General features: G+C 40.7%; 1 protein-coding gene across 1 annotated transcript in view; it reads left to right on the top strand.

Annotated features, from left to right (window-relative positions):
* The window catches only part of LOC110952416 (potassium voltage-gated channel subfamily C member 1-like), a 98588-nt gene that overhangs the window by 57863 nt on the left and 22223 nt on the right, over positions 1 to 18502 (top strand).

Genomic DNA, 18502 nt, shown 5'->3' with positions numbered 1-18502 from the left:
CCTTGATTTATATGTACTGACAGAATGTGTAGTGTGCAACAAAAACATGAACACACACATGTAACAGCTGTTCCAACTACACACACACACACACACACACACACACAAGGGGTGGATAGAATAATAAGAACAATTTAAACATCTCCAAAGTATCACGTACAGACACAAAACCACATACATAATAGTTGTATTTTGAAAATGAAACTGCTAAAGAGGCCTACAGTTTTCCTACCACAGTAAACTCATCAGCCGACACAAACACACACACTCCCTCTCTCTCCATCAGTCATCTGAGTGACAGCTTCAACATCACAGCTCTATCCTGTGGCACACATCATATCCGTTTTGCTCTGAATGATGGTGATTTTAATCCAGTGGTTGTGTTCATTCACACTTTAAAGCTGCGTAGCTGTAGTAGAGTCCCCTTCATGCATCCATCCTCCATCTGTGCTGCAGAGCTACTGCAGAGGCTGCTGCAGCACTACGTCTGCATCCATGTTCACCACACTGGATCTGCTGTGCTGAAACACACACACATATTTATGGATTTTTCTTGATTAGAATGAAATAGTGAGAATTCACAGCGATGTGGATCATCAGAACAACTCTGGTTCTCTGTGTTCATCACAGCTGATCTTTGTGTTTAATTGTTTTCATGCAGCTGAACTGTTTCATTTCAGAACACGGTCCTGTTTGGGGAATATAACGTCGCCAGTCAGTTTTTATAAATTGTTCTATGAGGATACGGAGAACATGAGTGCTTTTTTATTTACTGTCAACAAATCCCAGACAAACAAAGCAGACCAACATCAACTGTTTGTTCTTCTGACGGTACATTTACCTGATATAAAAACAGCGTGAGTCGTGGTTTTAGTCTGTCATGAGCATAACTGGTTGTAGAACGTGGTTTTCTGTGGTTGGATCAGTCTACAGTCATGACAGTGAGATGTTATGAGGCTGTTTGCATTGTTAACTCTTACAGAAGGTCAGGGTGGATGGACGGAGCATCGTGGTGTCATGACCAACCAGAACAGGAAGTCCACATCACCCCTGCTGATTGATGGCAGAGTTCAAGACTTTTTACTCATAAACATGAAACAAAAGTGTATAAATCTAAAACTTGAGTAGTTGTGATGTATTTATTTTCTTTTAGGCATCTTTAGCCTCACTGCTTGATCGTCATCTGTGACAGTTGTAGTTTCTGACATTTCCTTTGCTTCTTTTCAGCAGGAAACGCATCTCTATGAACATCATGAACTTGTTTTCAGTCATCTTTAACTGACTTCTTCTGTGCAGCACAACATGTAGAAAGTCCATCAATAACTCCTGCAGACCCAAAGTGTTTCCTATTAGCTGGAACTTGGTATTTAGGAAAAGTCTTGTTTGAGTGGTTGTGCAAAGCCAGGTTGAAATCTCACACCGCATTTTAGAGAAACCTGAAGAAGCTCTGACCAAATCTAACAGAGCATTCAACCTGTTAGTCTACTCTAAATAGTGATGAACAACCATTCAGCACAACTCTTCATGGACTATGACAGTCGGTCATACTGTACAATTGGACTTCTTTATCAAATTATAACCATGCTTTAGCCAAGCATCTGATTTCATTCATTTTAAAGGACCAAGTGAATGGATTCAGAGCGCAGCTCGAGGGGACGTTCTAACCAACCGAATGCCAGTCTGTCACCGCTCACGCTTTTCAGGTGTCGTTGTGCAGTGAAAGGCCCACTGTTTAGTCGCTCCTCGCGTTTGTGTTTGAATGAAGCTGCTCGTAAGATAAATGACAGAACAACATCCGGTGGTAGAAGAGGACCGTGGATGGAGCATGTGAAGGACTCATTTCCTAAGCTAACAAAAACAAAAATGGTTGCATAATTTAATTATACACATTTTCCATTTCTGCTAATAGAACCTACACACTGATGCTTACAGTGCAAATAAACACGCCATCCATTTCCAGGTCGCAGATGTGGTCTTTAGAATCAAAGATAAGGACGGGCGGCAACTCAAAACCAAGCACGGAATTTATGGGTTCATTCGTTCATTTGCGAGCGTGTGGTTACCCAACAACAGCATTTTTCTGTCTCGAGGCAGCTGAACAGTGTGGTTTTTAATATGCTACTTGATTTTAAGGAAATAGGGACGAGTTAATCTCCAGTTGTGTCAACAGGATGGTGTTTGTGATACTGAGAACTCAGTAAACTACGTGTACTGTTCACTGAAATGAATGAACAGCCAGTGTGTGGTTTACTGATGTGGTTTTTAGCAACAGTTGAGCTCTTTGTTGGCTTTTTTCTTTCCATGGGATCTGTTGACAGCAAGAAAACTCTACAAACTCACGCAGCATTGTACTGTCATAAAGATGTAAGTCTGTGTTGTTCTGAAATGAAACTCTCCATGTGTACATTTGCAGTTTTTTAAATCTGATCTGGTAGAACAGACAGATCAATGAGTGTCTTTGTGTTCTTCATTGTTCTGCTGGTCGTCCTCTCTCTGCCATCCATCTCACTCTGCGTTTATTTTCACACGTTCTACACTGCAGTTCATTAACATTTCATTCTTTGTTTCTCTCTCTCCTCCCCACTCTCCATTCTTTCCCGTCTTATGCTGCTCACTGTTTTCCATTTTTACCTTCCCATCTCCTCCTGTTTTCCCTCTCTATTAATCTTCTTTTCCCCGCTGTCTGTCCCGTTCTGCTGATGTTTTCCGTCCGTTCCGTTTACTCTCTCATTTTCCCCTGTTGCCACCACGGCCTGCCAACACTACAATAACGCTCCCCTCGTTTCACATTTACCTCCTTTCTTTCACATTTAACCTGCTTTGCTCTCCCTCTACACGTTCACGCACGCAATATCTTCCCTGATTATGCACACAAACCCCAAAATGACGCGTTCAGAACGCCTCAGAGTCCAGCAGTGTGACCTCCTCCCTGGGAGAGAGTGGTTCAGGGCCGGAGGGGCCTCTGCTCCAGCAGGGACCTCAGTGTTCCACTCCCACCTCCTCCTGGATCAAACCCTAGAAACACAACAGGTAACACTTCAACACTCACAGTACAGTCAGTAATACAGCCTCAGATCAGCTCTCCTGGCAAAGATTAGATCAAATTAAACTTCACCAGACTAGATTTAATTAAACACAGATTGATTGGATTCATCTTTATTAGATTAAATTTAGACTAGACTAAGTTGTTTTAGATTAAATCAGACTGGAATTGATTACACTAGACTAGATTTTAAACTTCGACTGGACTAAAATAAGTGACATTTAACCAGACTGGGTTGTAATATATTAGATTAGTTTACATCTGTTTATATTAGAGCAAAATGAAAATAGATCCGCTTAGACTACTTAGAACTAGATTATGGCTGTCAAACAGTAATAATTTTCATTTTAAGATGGTATTTAAAGCAAAAATGATCTCCATTGAGGTGACCACTTTAGAACTGTTTTAAAAATAAAATATTAGAATTCAGTTTTGACCTCAGATTTGATTCCACTCACTTCTGTTAGCAGAGCTGAGGATGAGGCGTGAGATTAGTATTTACCCCAACTAGAATAGAATGGAAATAAATTAAATCACACTAAGTTGAACTAGATTCCAATTTACTGGAGACTTTTTTAGATTAAAATTAGGTAGAAATTCTGAGACGACACCAGACCAAATAAAGCTCCATAAAAACCGACTAAATGAGACTACTTTATATTACTGTATTCAAATTCTGATTCCGAGCGCACCAGAACAGGAAAACCTGACGGGGGAACGAAGCGCAGCGCACACGTTACACAACATGTTAATGACAGTAGAGTGGAGTACATCAGAGTACAGTAGAGGCACTGAGAAGTGATGGACTCTCTGCCTTACACTCCCAGAAACAGCATCAAGATCAGATCACACAACATGAAGCCTCACAACCCACCAGCACACACACATTCATTTACACACACACACACACACACACACACACACACACACACACACACACACACACACACACGTATAGAGGTGCATGCAGTGTGCTCGGTCCTGTAAAGCTTCTAAGTGTGGTTCAGCATCACAGGGAGGATCCGCTGTGTACGGTCGGGGGGCATATGCATGGTGTGTGTGTTTGTCTGTACAGTACAAAAGACCTGCATTTATTTAGTCATATTTATTTATTCTCTCTTTCTATAAGGTGTTAAGACGATAATTTACATGATGTGCATGATGGAGAGTGTGTGTAGGCCGTAAGTTCACTGCTTTTTATTTCCAGAGGTGTTCATCAAACTATTATGATCTCACTTCTGCATCTCTAGTCTGTTCGAATAAGTGAACCAAAAATCAGGCTAGCATCCCAGCATTTACAGTCATATACACAGCTGACACATGGAGTACAGATGACTGAATTATCCATGCAGATACACACTGAGCTATAGGTTGTGTCTCCGTTATTTTTTGCAAGCATATAAATCAGGTTTCTCACTGACTAAGTATAACTTTTAGTGTCAGATACCACTCGTATGATTCACTCTAGCAAAGTAAATATTTTTTACTAATTTCTGTGACCAACGAGTTAACCAGGGGTTTAAAATGGAGCCCCTCATCATCTGTATCCATGAGACAAAAGGCAGAAACAAAACAGACGAGATAAACTAGAAACATGCCGGCAACAGCCAATATTAAATAAAAAGTGAGATTTAAAATGATCAAATTCTGTAGATGTATTACTACATTACTTTCAATCAAACATCATGAATTCACCCTCCAGACTGTTGACCAGACAGATAAAACTAGGGATGTCCGATATCGTCCAACTCACAATTTCTGATTCCGATATCAACCGACACCGATATCTGTGGACTGTTGAACTAATTTTAGGTAACATCACACATCTCCTGTGGTGGAATTAACACATCAGGCCTCATTTTACTGTGATGCTCCACTGGGTGCATCCTCAGATAAAATACTGTCTGTGAAAATAAGAATATTATTGGTTTTCATGATAGGCAAAAAACAATAACAATATTGACCAATTTCACATTTTTATTCCAATATCAGGCCTAGTCAACACAATTCTAGTGAACAAGTGAGTGAATCATCTTCTCAATTAGCTGTGGCCTTTCAGTGGAGAGAACCACTAAGTATTGTAATGCTAAGGCTAGGTGAGCAGGACCAACGGAAAAATGGAAAAACGAGGCTAAAATGAATGATTAACTGAAGAAACATGACATGGATGGATGGATGGATGGATGGATGGATGGATGGATGGATGGATGGATAGATAGAAACAGGCAGGTTAGTAACATTAACATTAAAGGTTAGTATATACTCTAAAGAAACAAAACTTGCTGTATAATACTATAAACAAAAAACTTCTAATTTTGAAATCTATAGAAATGCTAATTGTATTAAAAGTCAATAAACTTTATTTACACTGGTTTAAAGTGTTTATGACAGCTAGTACAGAAACATTGGACCAGTTCTCATGTCATTATAGAAAATAAATGGGAGTAATTTACATTTTAAGTCAAAGACTATATTATTATGAGGTACCAAAATTAAAACTGGTCAGCGGTTAGCTACTAATAATCTAAATCTAATATCCTGGTGTTGCTGGTAGTGGTTGATTGGAGAGTTAAACTCAACATTTTCCTGCCAAAAACACTTTGTTTGCTGTGTATCTTTGCAAATAAATGGAATAAAATGGTTCTTAGCGTGATAAAATGTCAATTATGTGCTTGCAAAAAATATCCCATCTAATGCTTAGGATGGTGGCACAAATTTGCTACAGAAATGATTCCATGTCCACACATCATGCAGTGTAAAACCAACAGAACATAAAGAAACCAAAGCATCGTAGACTGCGCTCCACATCCAGTCAGACGGTGTGTGACGTGGATGAATGCATGCCTCTGACTGTTTACTGGCCTACCTGTGTTTGTGTGAAAGAGATATGCCTTCCCTCTTTACACCTGCAGTGTGTTTAACCACAGGGAGGGCAGGTCATGGGTTCACAGTGCGGGTCCATGTCTGATGCGTGTTGTTGCTGTTGTTGTTGTTGTTGTTGTTATTTTGTTGTTGTTGTTGTGTTACTGTCTCCTTCCCCAGGTTGTGTCAGGTCATGCGTTTGTACGTTGGCTCTTATTGGTCTTTGTTACACTATCCATCTGTCTGTTTGTCTGTCTGTTTCTCTTTTTTTCTGTTTTTTTGTGTTTTTTTCTGTCTGTATGTCCGTCCTTTTCTGTGTGTGTCTGTATTCTGTGTGTAGCTGTCTTCCCCTCCTCCTGCTCCTCCTCTTCCTCCTCCTTCTCCTCCTCTCACCCGGTCTCTTCTCACTCTGGTACTTACAGATAGAGGGGAGGGTGCCACAAACCAGACGCTCACCATCACCTTTCTCCTGCTCTTATTTATTGACAAAACTTGACGATGTGACTGATTGGGTTTCACATTCTTCCTTGTAAATGAAACATAATTGGAAGTCAAAAACCAGAATGAACATTTTTACACTGAGTGAGTTTTGGACAATAAATATGTGTGAAAACTGAATTTATAAAAAGGAGGAGTGCATGTGGGTTGAGTTAAACAGGTTTGTTTGGGGTCGGGTGCCAGAGTGAAAGCGGCTGCTGGGCGGCTTCCTGCCAGGCCACTGAGAGCCGGTGCCTGATTGGTTGGTTGGTTGGTTTCCTCTGTCCTCTCCTCTGGAACTGAGCTCTGGTCAGTTTTTACAGCGCAGCCTGCAGAGAGAACCGTTTGTGCAGCTGATCCGACCCCCACGGGGCACAAATCTGTACATCTGAGTCACAAAAAGAAATAAAACGCTGCTTTTTTTTGCATGAAAACGGTGTCCTTTTGTAGCTGGCTGGGCTGAAACACTGACTCCTGTAGTGCTTCGAAGGTCTGCATTAGCTAACAAGACAGCTAATGTTTTTATTTCAGGACACAAAAAGGTTCCATAGATTAATAAAAAGCAGGCAGGGAGAAAGAAAGACAGACAAATTGTAAAAAGACACACATCCAGGTAAGTATCAGAACAACTTCGAAGGGCTGTAGCGACTCGCATAGTGGTGGCACTGTTTGCTGTGCTGTGATGGCCTCTAAAAGCTCAACAATTCAACAACTACCTGACTACCTCTGGGAATAATCTGTGCTTTATTTGTCTTTCTTTAAGTTGACATCTCATATTTGCAGCTGGTTAACTTTCTTAAAATAATAAATCAAGCACATGTCAACGATGCAGAAGTGAAAATGGTGCCACCAGGGCTCTCTTCCACTCCCTCTACGACGCTCGTCTCTCCTTCCTCCCTGCCTCCCGCTGGTTGACGTTATTACAGATCGAGCTGTACTCGGATGGGATTAATTACAGAGCTTAATGCCACCAGTGTCACTACAATCCAACACCGTCAGATCTGTGCTTGCGACAGGCGGGAGGAACGAAAGACATTTTAGAGGCATTCTGAAAGGGCAGCATTGCATTGTAATGCCCTTTTCCCCTCTTCTGTGCAACTTTTTTTGCTCCTCTTCTGCCTATTTCTTCGCCTCTTGTTCCTTCGTAGAAGCTAGAAAAAAGGGCAGGGGCGCAAGCTGCTACTTCTGACTGAGAAAAATGATCTAGTAAAAATCCATGTTGATGCAAAAAGTCATCCACCTTTGCTGCGCCCCTGCCGGACGGGTTCCTGTAGCTGGTAGCTTGGTCATGGTTTTATTTTAACAAATGCAATGCTTTGACCTTTTGATGATCCTGGCTCAAGGGCCCAGGAGGTCAAACAATTAAGAGAACTCTATCTATCTATCTGTCTGTCTGTCTGTCTGTCTGTCTGTCTGTCTGTCTGTCTGTCTGTCTGTCTGTCTGTCTGTCTGTCTGTCTGTCTATCTATCTATCTATCTATCTATCTATCTATCTATCTATCTATCTATCTATCTATCTATCTATCTATCTATCTATCTATCTATCTGTCTATCTGTCTATCTATCTGTCTATTTATCTGTCTATCTATCTATCTATCTATCTTAGAGGAATGTAGTCATGTGTTTTGAGTTTATTTTGAAATCTTATTTTCCTAATTATTCTGTCTTACTTTCCCATCCTTTCATCATTTCCCCTCCATCCCTCCACTCCCCTCCTTTCTCTCTCTCATTTCCCTCCTTATCGCCCTGCTGTTGCTACGGAAACAGTGGACAGGGGGATTGTGGGACTTGGTGCAGCAAAGCATTTTGGGTCAAGGCTCTGTGTTTGATTGCGTTATTGATTCGTATCGATACATGGGCTGCGTTTCTCTGAGCCCACAGTGAAGCCGAGGGAAACAAACGGTGAGACCAACACAACCTTTTGTGCGGTAAATAAAGCCGAGGACACAATCCAAACCAGAAGAGGAAAATAACACTTTGTTGGTAATCTTAGGGAGAAAGATCACTCACATTTTAAAGTCCAGACTTCAGCATACAGAGGAGATAAAGGACTTCCATAAACAGTAGAACAGTAATTTAAGTGTGTTCATATGTAGTTATTTCTTCATTATACAGACAGACTAGCCGTCTCTGCCCTTTTAATTGCATATTGTGAATCGAAATAAACCATTGTGCTGAGCAGGAAAACATCTACGGTCACAGATTATTTAAAATGCTTCAACAAATACAATAATTATCCGTCTGCACAGGCAGCAGATAAGTCCAGAACCATTATAGTCCCTGGTTCCCTTTTTCATCCGTCGTCCGTCCCTTTGTCTGTCTGTAAGTACGCCCCATTCTCATGAACATGATATCTCAGGAACACATTGAAGAAAATTCTTTCTATTCACTTGAATTCAAAGGTGAATGGATTACATTTCTACTGTAACCTCACTAAACCTAACAATTCATCCACAAATTATGACATTTTCATACAAATTATGACTTTCTAACAGTTTATAGGCTTTTCTGGCCGTTACTCGGGAACAGAAAAGGGAAATGTGAATCTTCTCAGTCTGCTCTGTCCCTTCCTCAGTCTTCTTTTATGTTTAATTGACTAGTTGTCCATTTCCTAAATGACAGGTTGTCTTTGGTTCTGCTAATAATGAGCTTCAGATGATTGTTACGCGACATGACGGAGTTTCTCTCTAAAAAAAAGTCTCTGAATGAAGGCAGCGTGTTCCTCAGTGGAAATGATTCACCCAAATCAGATACGTCAATATAGAACTTCCAATTAGCAAAAAATACACTTAAATGCTTTTATTATCGCTAGGGATGTCTGATTATACAATATCGATACTGATATTATCACCCCGATATTGGCATAGAAATGTAATATTGGTCAATACTGTTATTGTTCTCTTGCCTATCATGAAAACCGATAAAATAATGAATGGATTTCACCGATAATTAAAACTCATAGAGGGATGGAGAGTGTGAGCTGTTGTTTGAGACAATTGAAAAAATAAATATCTCATTATTTCCATTACTTTAGTTGAAGTAGTTTTCTTATTTTACAGAAAATGTTTCCATCTAAAAGCCTTGTTTTATCTGAGAATGCATCCAATGGAGCATCACAGTAAAATGAGGCCTGATGTGTTAATTCCACCACAGGAGATCTGTGATGGTACCTAAAACTAGTTCAATAGCCCACAGATATCGGTATTGGCTGATATCGGAATCAGAAATTGAGAGTTGGATGATATCAGCGTATCGGTTATCGGCACAAAAGCCAATATCAGACATCCCTAATTAAATCCCCTTTAAATCTTCACTACATGCATTATATATGAGTCTGGACAGACGTGGTGTAAACGACAATGTGACTGAGTGGTTATAACCTCTAATGAGGCCAGTTTGTCTTAAATATTTTCCATTAAAAGAAACAACTTAAATCTATATCGCTAAATTATTATTTGCTTGTGGTTCAGTGTGATCGCTGTCTGGATTAGATTCAGAAGTAGTGTTTTGTTTTCTTTCTTTCTTTTTTTGTTTAGTTTTTATGAGGAAAGCGCCGTATGAACTGTAGGAGTGACAAATTTAAACAACCAAAAACAAAATATGACTCAAACTATGTTGGATTTTTGTCAAAAATTAAGATTTAAGTTTGGTGCCAAACTTAACTTAATGTTGTTTAACTATTCTTGTGGAGAATTTATTGTAAAACCTAATCCTAAATCTAAACTAACTGAACGTTTTTGCAGAAGCACACAGTATCAGCGTTCATTTCTCTTTACGTGTGGCTCTGAACAGGAATCCGTTTGTGTTTGGACAGAAGCCTTTAATCACATCACTGCCTTTTTGTTCCAAGAGAGAATCCCACCATAACTCTGTCTGCCTGTCATTCTGCATAAGCTTCCTCGCTGTCTCTGTAAAAAAGACATGATAACTGATGATAGAATAAAGTCCTGCATGTTAGAATGCAGTGAGGAGAACGCCGGCTGCTCTCCCTCTGGATGAACGTTGGTGCAGTGTAACTGCTGCCTCCAGAGGCCAAGACGCCACATTACAGCCTCCATCCTCACTGCGTTAGTTTAAAGGCTGCAGACTCGCTGTGCATCCTGATCCCGTACACGTCTATCTCCCCTTTCAGTGGGAAGCTAATCAGGGAATGAAACATTGCATTAATATCTCCTCTGCTTTGGATTTCATGCTCTCTCTGACTCTTTCCATTTCTTCTCTTCTCATAGTTTTCGCTCCGTCTTTTCCTGCCTGTCCTCCTCCTCCTTGTTCTCAGTAGAATAGTATTGATTCTCTTCATTGACAGACAGATACCGTTGGCTGGAACAGGCTCATTGATGTAAGAAGACAGGCTGCACCATAAACTGGACTCTGTTTCTGTCACTCCTTTTCCCCCTAATGTCCACCACCAACACACAGTTTCATTTAAAGATACTCTCACTTCATCAGAGTTCATTCTGATTAACTCTCATTCCCACACACGCTCTGTTTTCCCCTCTCTTCCCTGTCCTCTGATTGATGGCCTTTAGGCTGGGATTTCAGCATTATGGTGGTCAGAATCCCCAGAGACTATCGGATTGCGTTAACATTATTTTATTTCCAAAGCGCTGCTACAACAGTTGAGCCACAGCGGTGTCAGGAGGAAAATCATGTTGACCAGGGAGAGTGTAAACCTATCAATAATGTGGATCATGTTTATACCGCCGAAACTGGGAATTTAAAACAATTTAAGTACGAATCTACTGGAATATCTCAACAAGCAATGCGAATAAAGGGAATTAATATACAGGTTTGGCTGAGAATTGGTCTCAAAAACGGTCCAATAGTTTAGTTTGCCGGTTCTACAGTGGTTGGATGTTTCAGAACATCTCTCCTGTTGGTGCTGGATTCACCCAACTGCAGCAGCAAATCAGTAAATATGTGAAAAAATGTGCATAAGAATGTGTAAATGTGTATTTGCTTGTGGTTCCAGTGTAGTCCTTTGGTGTGTAATTAAACCGGTAGATGAACGGTTAAAATAGTTGAATCTCTCTCTGATCCTTTTCTGTAGCCCTTCCCCACATCTCATGTTTGTCATTCACTGAATTATTGTCCTGAAACTACATCTTCTTTGCATTAACTGTGGTGTTGTTCTGCATGTGCATCTCTTTAACCTCTCCATGTTTGTGATCTTTAACGTGAGCTCATGACATAGCAGTAAACTCTCTTTGTGTCTGTTCTTCTGTGTTCTGCTGCTCTCTGTGATTTTCCTCTTTCTGTCCTCTTCTTATCTCAGCTGTGAATGAGCTATGTCACATGTCACATACATGCAATCTGGATGTTGTATGTATGTTTGTATGTTCTCTGTAAGCTAAGGTTGGTGATGTCATTTTGCATTTTTATAAGTCTGTATTGATGCAAATATTATTTCTTGGCAATCTCACATCCACATGTGGTTTTCAAATGTGTCTGCAAAAAGCCTGTATGATTATTCTGAAATAAGTCTAAGATACCAAACATGATCCGTGAACTGAAACACATGTTGATATGTTGTCTGCATGCAGATTGTTGTTGGGATAATATTTGCCCTCGTTGTTGCCCTCTGTATACCCCTCCTCACCCTGAAGTCCTTTCCTCCCCCGTCTTCCTTTCCACAACAGCCCTCCATCACCTCATCTTCTCTCTCCCTGCAGGAATCTCATTCATCCACAGCAGACATCACAGATCTCTGATTATAATACATAGTATGCTCTATAATTAGACAAATTTCCCACCAGTCATGGAAATATTTGCTGTTTTTAAAAGTGTGATTTCTTCACCTTGCCAGCAAGTTGATTTCTCGTGATATTTGTGAGTTCACAAATCTCTCAAGAAACCATCGTGCTCCGCTCCCGCATTCACTTTTCGTACAGAACCAAGTTGGCACGGGCCAATCACGCAGCAGTATTCGTGTGTGGGGCGGGATAATGGGCGGGATATCCGGGTGTGAAGACGACACCAAGCGCCAGTAGATCAAAACAAACACGGCAACGGATCGTGTAGATGCTGCTATTAAGTCAGTTTTAGCTGAATCTCCTATCGCTTCTTTGAAGGAAGAACAACGAGAGGCGCTTTGTGCATTTCTGGATGGTAAAGATGTTTGTGCTTTTTTACCTACGGGTTTTGGTCAGAGTTTAATCTACCAATTGGCTCCGCTCGTTGTGAAGATCCCGCGATTGGCTAAAAACAAACCTGTCAGAGGCGGGACATACTGTTGCATTGTCCAATCCGTGCCTCTTTCCTCCGAACGGATTTACATGGAGCGGTCCCAGATTGATATTGTGGAGTACTATCAAGTACTACACAATTATTAACCTGGCTATTGCCAGGTTAGTGATTTCTGGTTTTGTGTTCACACTGCTGCAATGAAGCTCGGTTCATTTAGAGCAGTCGGTCTGAGGTCTGGTGTCAGACCAGTGGCTCATCTAAACGTCTGCATGCAGCGCTCTGACCGTGTTGGTTATCAGAACGTTTCATTAAAGCTACATTTAGCTGAAACCTTCTTAGATATGATTCACCCAGAGAGAGAGAGTCAACCATAACCCATCCTCCTTCTAGAATAGAATAGAATAGAATAGAATGCCATTTATTGTCACTATACACAAGTACAATGAGATTTAGAGCATCTCCATCAGTGCAAGATACATGTAATAAAAATCACAAAAAAAGTCTGCACCAGAATATTAGTTTTTATTAAAAAATCTAAACAGTGATTGAGGCTGAGATTTCTCAGCTTTGACTGGGTGCAGCTCTCTTCATTAAATAACCAGCTTTAATGTGTCTTTAAATGTTTTAGTTTCTCAAGAGCTGCTAATCCAAATAATTTCACTTTTGACATTGAAATTCCCCAAATCCCCACCAATCAATCTGCCAGCTGTGATGATGATGATTAGGTAATCAGCTGTTAACAAGAGAATCAGACACCAGCATTTATTAGCAAGATAAATATTCATGTTCATTTATTTTTATATTTAAATTACATTCACAGCATTGGTCATTTCAAAATATTCACTTAGTACAATAGCCAACAGACCCAATGATTTCCTGTGAGTGAGCACTTTGATGACAGAGGGAATAAAAACAGGACAAACCTCTGGTAGAAGCAGGCTATCTGCCCCACCGGGTATCTGCCCCACCGGGTATCTGCCCCACCGGGTATCTGCCCCACCGGCTATCTGCCCCACCGGCTATCTGCCCCACCCGCTGGGGTGAGGGTAAAGTAGGGAGACAAAGAAAGCAGATAGAAATGAGGAAACAACGCATAAAATATTGTTTGATTTGCAGAACTTAGATATCGAAAAGGTGTGAGGGATCAAACTTCTTTCTATTTTTTCCTTTTTCCTGTTTGTTTTTACACATATACACATGTATTTAAAAACAGGAAGACAATCAGTAAATATGTGTTTTTGGGTTAAGGTGAGAAGTCAGATTAAACTCAGATCCCTCAAGTTTTTTAAAAACCTGCTGGAATCTTTTTCTCTCAGATTTCTTTTTTGTTTTTTTCTTCAGTCCTTCTGCTGTTCCAGGTTCATCAGTTTGTCCGTTACCCAGTCTCTGGACGTTTATTTCTCTGGTTCTTTTCAATGCTGATGGCTGCTTCCAGTGGCTCAGTTTTTAGAGGCATTTAAATGCATCTTCCCCGTTTTTATGACTATGTAAAGCACGCCCGTCTGATGCTGGGTTTTATTTTTTGCGTTTCGAGCGCACAGTCTCGTTTGTTAAGGCAGCATTTTCTTTGCTCATGACTGGCTGTACAGGAGTCATTTTAGCTGTCATTTGGTCGTCAGAGTTAGCCAAAATTAGATTATTATTAGACCGCTGTACCTCCAATATTTCTAATGCCGCCGTCGTGTTCAGGCATAAATAAAGAAACAAGTTTCCAAAGTGTCTTGTAGTGTGAACACACATTTCACCCATCCCATCCCATCCTCTCCCCCATCCTCCTCCTCCCTTCATCCACTGTTCCTCCTTCCCTTCCTTTCCTCCCTCCTCTCCCTCCTCTCCTTCCCTTCCTTTCCTCCCTCCTCTCCCTCCTCTCCTTCCCTTCCTTTCCTCCCTCCTCTCCCTCCTCTCCTTCCCTTCCTTTCCTCCCTCCTCTCCCTCCCTCCCTCCCTCCCTCCCTCCTTTCCTCCCTCCCTCCCTCCTCTCCTTCCCTTCCTTTCCTCCCTCCCTCCTCTCCCTCCCTCCCTCCCTCCCTCCCTCCTTTCCTCCCTCCCTCCCTCCTCTCCTTCCCTTCCTTTCCTCCCTCCTCTCCTCCCTCCCTCCTCTCCTCTCCTTCCCTTCCTTTCCTCCCTCCTCTCCTCCCTCCTCTCCTCCCTTCCCTCCCCTCCCCTCCCCTCCCTCCCTCCCTCCCTCCTGTCTGGTCATCCCATTCTAACACTGGTGTATCATCCCATCCTCAGGCTATCCTCCTCAGTCTCTCCCCCTGCGTTGTGTAACTAAAGTCTGACTGAGTGGAGGTATGTACAACCAGCTAACAGATCTGCTGCTACGCTCGGCTTAGCTTCATGCTTTGGCTTTGAAGAGAATCAATCAGAAATCTTGAAATTATGGAAACGTTCTGGGTCAGAAGAAGAACCACTGCTATTATTACAGTTCATCCATGGCTGGGGGATATATGGACGATTAAACTAGGTTGGTTTAATAACTACAGGGGTGTAAAGCTACTGTAGACTTGGAACGTGTAAAACAAGTACTAACCCAAGCAGAGAGGATTATGTCTTGACTGTACTGAACAAATCCCAGTAATTCCTAGATGTAGACAGTGGCTAGTTAGCCAGCCAAGTGTAAAAAAATCACGTGTTCCTGCAGATAGAGGATGCTATAAGTTTACCTATCACCAAGTGAAAGAATTTAAATTAAAACTCACATTAAGTTCCTACTGAAATAACAAATAAACCCATTACATGTGAGAAAAGTGTCATTAGTAGCACCAGATCTTTATAAATCCAGTATTAGGTTCCTGTGTACTGGGTGCTCACTAACTATTTTACTGATTTGGAGTCAGCTGTGAAACCACTGTTCATTCATTTATGTATTTTTATTTATTTTTAACTTGCGAAATAATTATTTGTAGAAGTCTAATGTAATTAATACACTGGTAAAGGAATTATTCTAATTCTTTTCGTAAATAGAAGTTCTAATACCACTCTGTAGAATACCTAACGTTTATAAAATGTTTTCTGAGTGCAGAAGAATCATCCCTCTGAGTTTACTGCTGCTGCATTAATGTGTGAGGAGCATTTTTGTATTTTAGTTTTTAAATATTTTATAAAGCGCAGCAACTGGTGATTAGTTTGAAATTGAATATTTTCTGGATTAATGGACTGATTATTTGGTAATAAATCAGAAACATGAGAATCAGGAGTCCAGAGCAGTGCCTCCAGATCTTTCCTAATGAGGTCAGTGACTCTGACCAATCAGATCACAGAATGCTCTGCAGCACAGACTGATGCATTCACAGCCTTTACTGTGTGTTTGTGCTTCATGGATGAGGGTCAAACACTCCATCGCTTCATTACATTCTGGTTTCCAGAATTCCCAGCGACAGGAAAGACAGAAAGCTGTGATTGGTTTGGAGACGTGCAGCCTTTAGTGTCTCAGTGTAGAACGGTAAATAATTAACCCTCCTGTTGTCCTCATTTACGGGCAGCAAAAAATATTGTTCTTTCATCTGAAGAAAATCCAAAGATTCAGCAAAAAAATTTCCCCAAATTTAGAAAAATTTGCAAAATCTTCAGGAAGAAAATTCTTAAAAATTCTTTAAAATTTCCCTTAACATTTTTTTAAATCCTCAAATTTGGCAAGAAATAAAAATTTAAAAAAAATTGTAAATACTTTTAAAAAAATAAGTAAAAATCTTTTTTAAAAAAAATCCTAAGAATATCTAAAGTGATTACATATATATCAGTAAAACTTCTAATATTTTCTTGAAGAAAATTCAGAAAAAAATAAGATTTTTTTTCTGAATGTTCTTAAAGAAACATTTTTTTAAACATTTCTTTTTTGCACCAAAAAATGTTTTAAAAAATTCCCCCAAAAATGTTGAAAATGTGGAAGTTTTTACTGTGAAAATATATTTTTTCCCACTTTTTCAAATTTTAAAACGAGTCAGTTTTGGCCCGCAGGACAACATGAGGGTTGAAGTCAATTCATCAGTTGAAGCAGCATGATAACATATAAACACGATGAAATGGAATCAGAATCCACGTGCACGGTGGCAGCAACACTGAGGCTGCCTCCTGCTGCATCACTGCAGACAGACTCTCATTATGATGCTGAGCACCTTTCAGATGGACTCCTCTGTACACTGAGAGCCACACCACACACAGCACTGCATCTGGATCTGTAAAAGACCAACACATGGAAGAGCTGGAGAATGATGTGGTGTTTTTGTGTTGGCAGGAAATGCTGGTCTGGAATCAGATTCACAAAACCTCTGATGCAGTTCACTGTAAACTGTTGTGTGTTAGACACTACAGGTTACTGATAGCAATCAGTCTGCTCTCTGCTGCTGTTCTGTGTGTGTGTGTGTGTGTGTGTGTGTGTGTGTGTGTGTGTGTGTGTGTGTGTGTGTGTGTGTGTGTGTGTGTGTGTGTGTGTGTGTGTGTGTGTGTGTGTGTGTGTGTGTGTGTGTGTGTGTGTGTGTGTGTGTGTGCGTCCCAATCAGCTAAGAGCCGCAGTGCTGCTGATTTATTCCACCAGTTACAGGACTTGACGTTGCAAACACAGCTATTTAAACAGAGCAGAATGTGTGCAGTTACACAGTCAACATGCTGAAACACACACACACACACACACACACACACACACACACACACACACACACACACACACACACACACACACGTGAATCTGTAATAAGCTGCACACAAAGACGTCGGTCAATCAATGTACGGTTGTAATATTCTAGAACTAAAACATCAGCAAACACACACACTGTTCACCACACAGACTGAACATGCTCATGTGATTAAAGGACACTCGTGTTTGTGCATCGTAACCCATATATGTGCTGTAAACGTGCACACACACACACACACCTACACTAATACAGTGTACTGGAGATCCAGGTCTTTGGAACATCGTGACCCAGATCTGTCACCGTGGTCTCCAGAACGCCTCCTGAGGTTTTTTTTTGGCCAATTCAGCTAAATCTACCCCCACAGACCCCACAGTACATCTACTCTACCAAACCATTATACGGTGTCAGTAAAATCAGCAGCGCCTGTTTACATCTAAATTTACCAAAGGCTTTAAAGACACAAACGACAGAACTGAAAATTCACTTGAAAATATTGTTTCTTATCATCAGAATGATGAATATAATTTCCCCCGTCCCCAGTAGCACCAGATCCAGGTGTTTGAGAGCATAAACGATGCAACTGAACATTCAGCCTCAGTTTATCATTTCCTCATTACAACTTCCAGATCACAGAGTGTCTACAAAGGAACACAACATTTAGTCACCTGGAACTGAACAAAGCAACAAAGAAACAGACAAACAACACAAGCAAGACAAAATAACACAAGAAGATACAAATGATGCACAAAACAATGAATAAAACAAAACGCAAAATAACAAAAATAAGACAAAAGACGCGCGCGCGAGAGAGAAAGGAAACACGACAAAAACCAGACAAAAAATAAGACAAAATATTACAAAATGAGACATAAAATGACAAAAGAACAATGGACAATCTATTATTTTACTTAATGATCCAAACATCATGTTCTACAAATCATTTTAAATTTATAGTTTTACTAATTTACAATCTGCAGTTAATGTCTTCTCTGCAATTTTTACACTTTGAGGGCCGGATTGGACCCTCTGGAGGACCACTTTTGGACCACGGGGCTCATGTTGGACACCCCTGATCCCAGTCCCCTATTATTGGATTCAAATGCAACTGAAGCTCACCCGGAGTTCTCCACAAAACTCGATTGCTCCCATCCAGTCCTACAAATGGTGACATTTGATACTGAAAGGACTTTGATGGGAGTGAAACTCCAAAAGGTCATTGGTAAAGCTAACCTCTGAACCAATCCCTGTCCAGAAAGCCGGAAAAGAAAACACCCATAACAAAAGCATTTACGTCTACA

The sequence above is a fragment of the Acanthochromis polyacanthus genome, chromosome 2 (genome assembly GCF_021347895.1).
Source record: "Acanthochromis polyacanthus isolate Apoly-LR-REF ecotype Palm Island chromosome 2, KAUST_Apoly_ChrSc, whole genome shotgun sequence".
In the NCBI taxonomy this organism is placed as follows: domain Eukaryota; kingdom Metazoa; phylum Chordata; class Actinopteri; family Pomacentridae; genus Acanthochromis; species Acanthochromis polyacanthus.
This window is presented reverse-complemented; position numbering and strand designations above follow the sequence as displayed.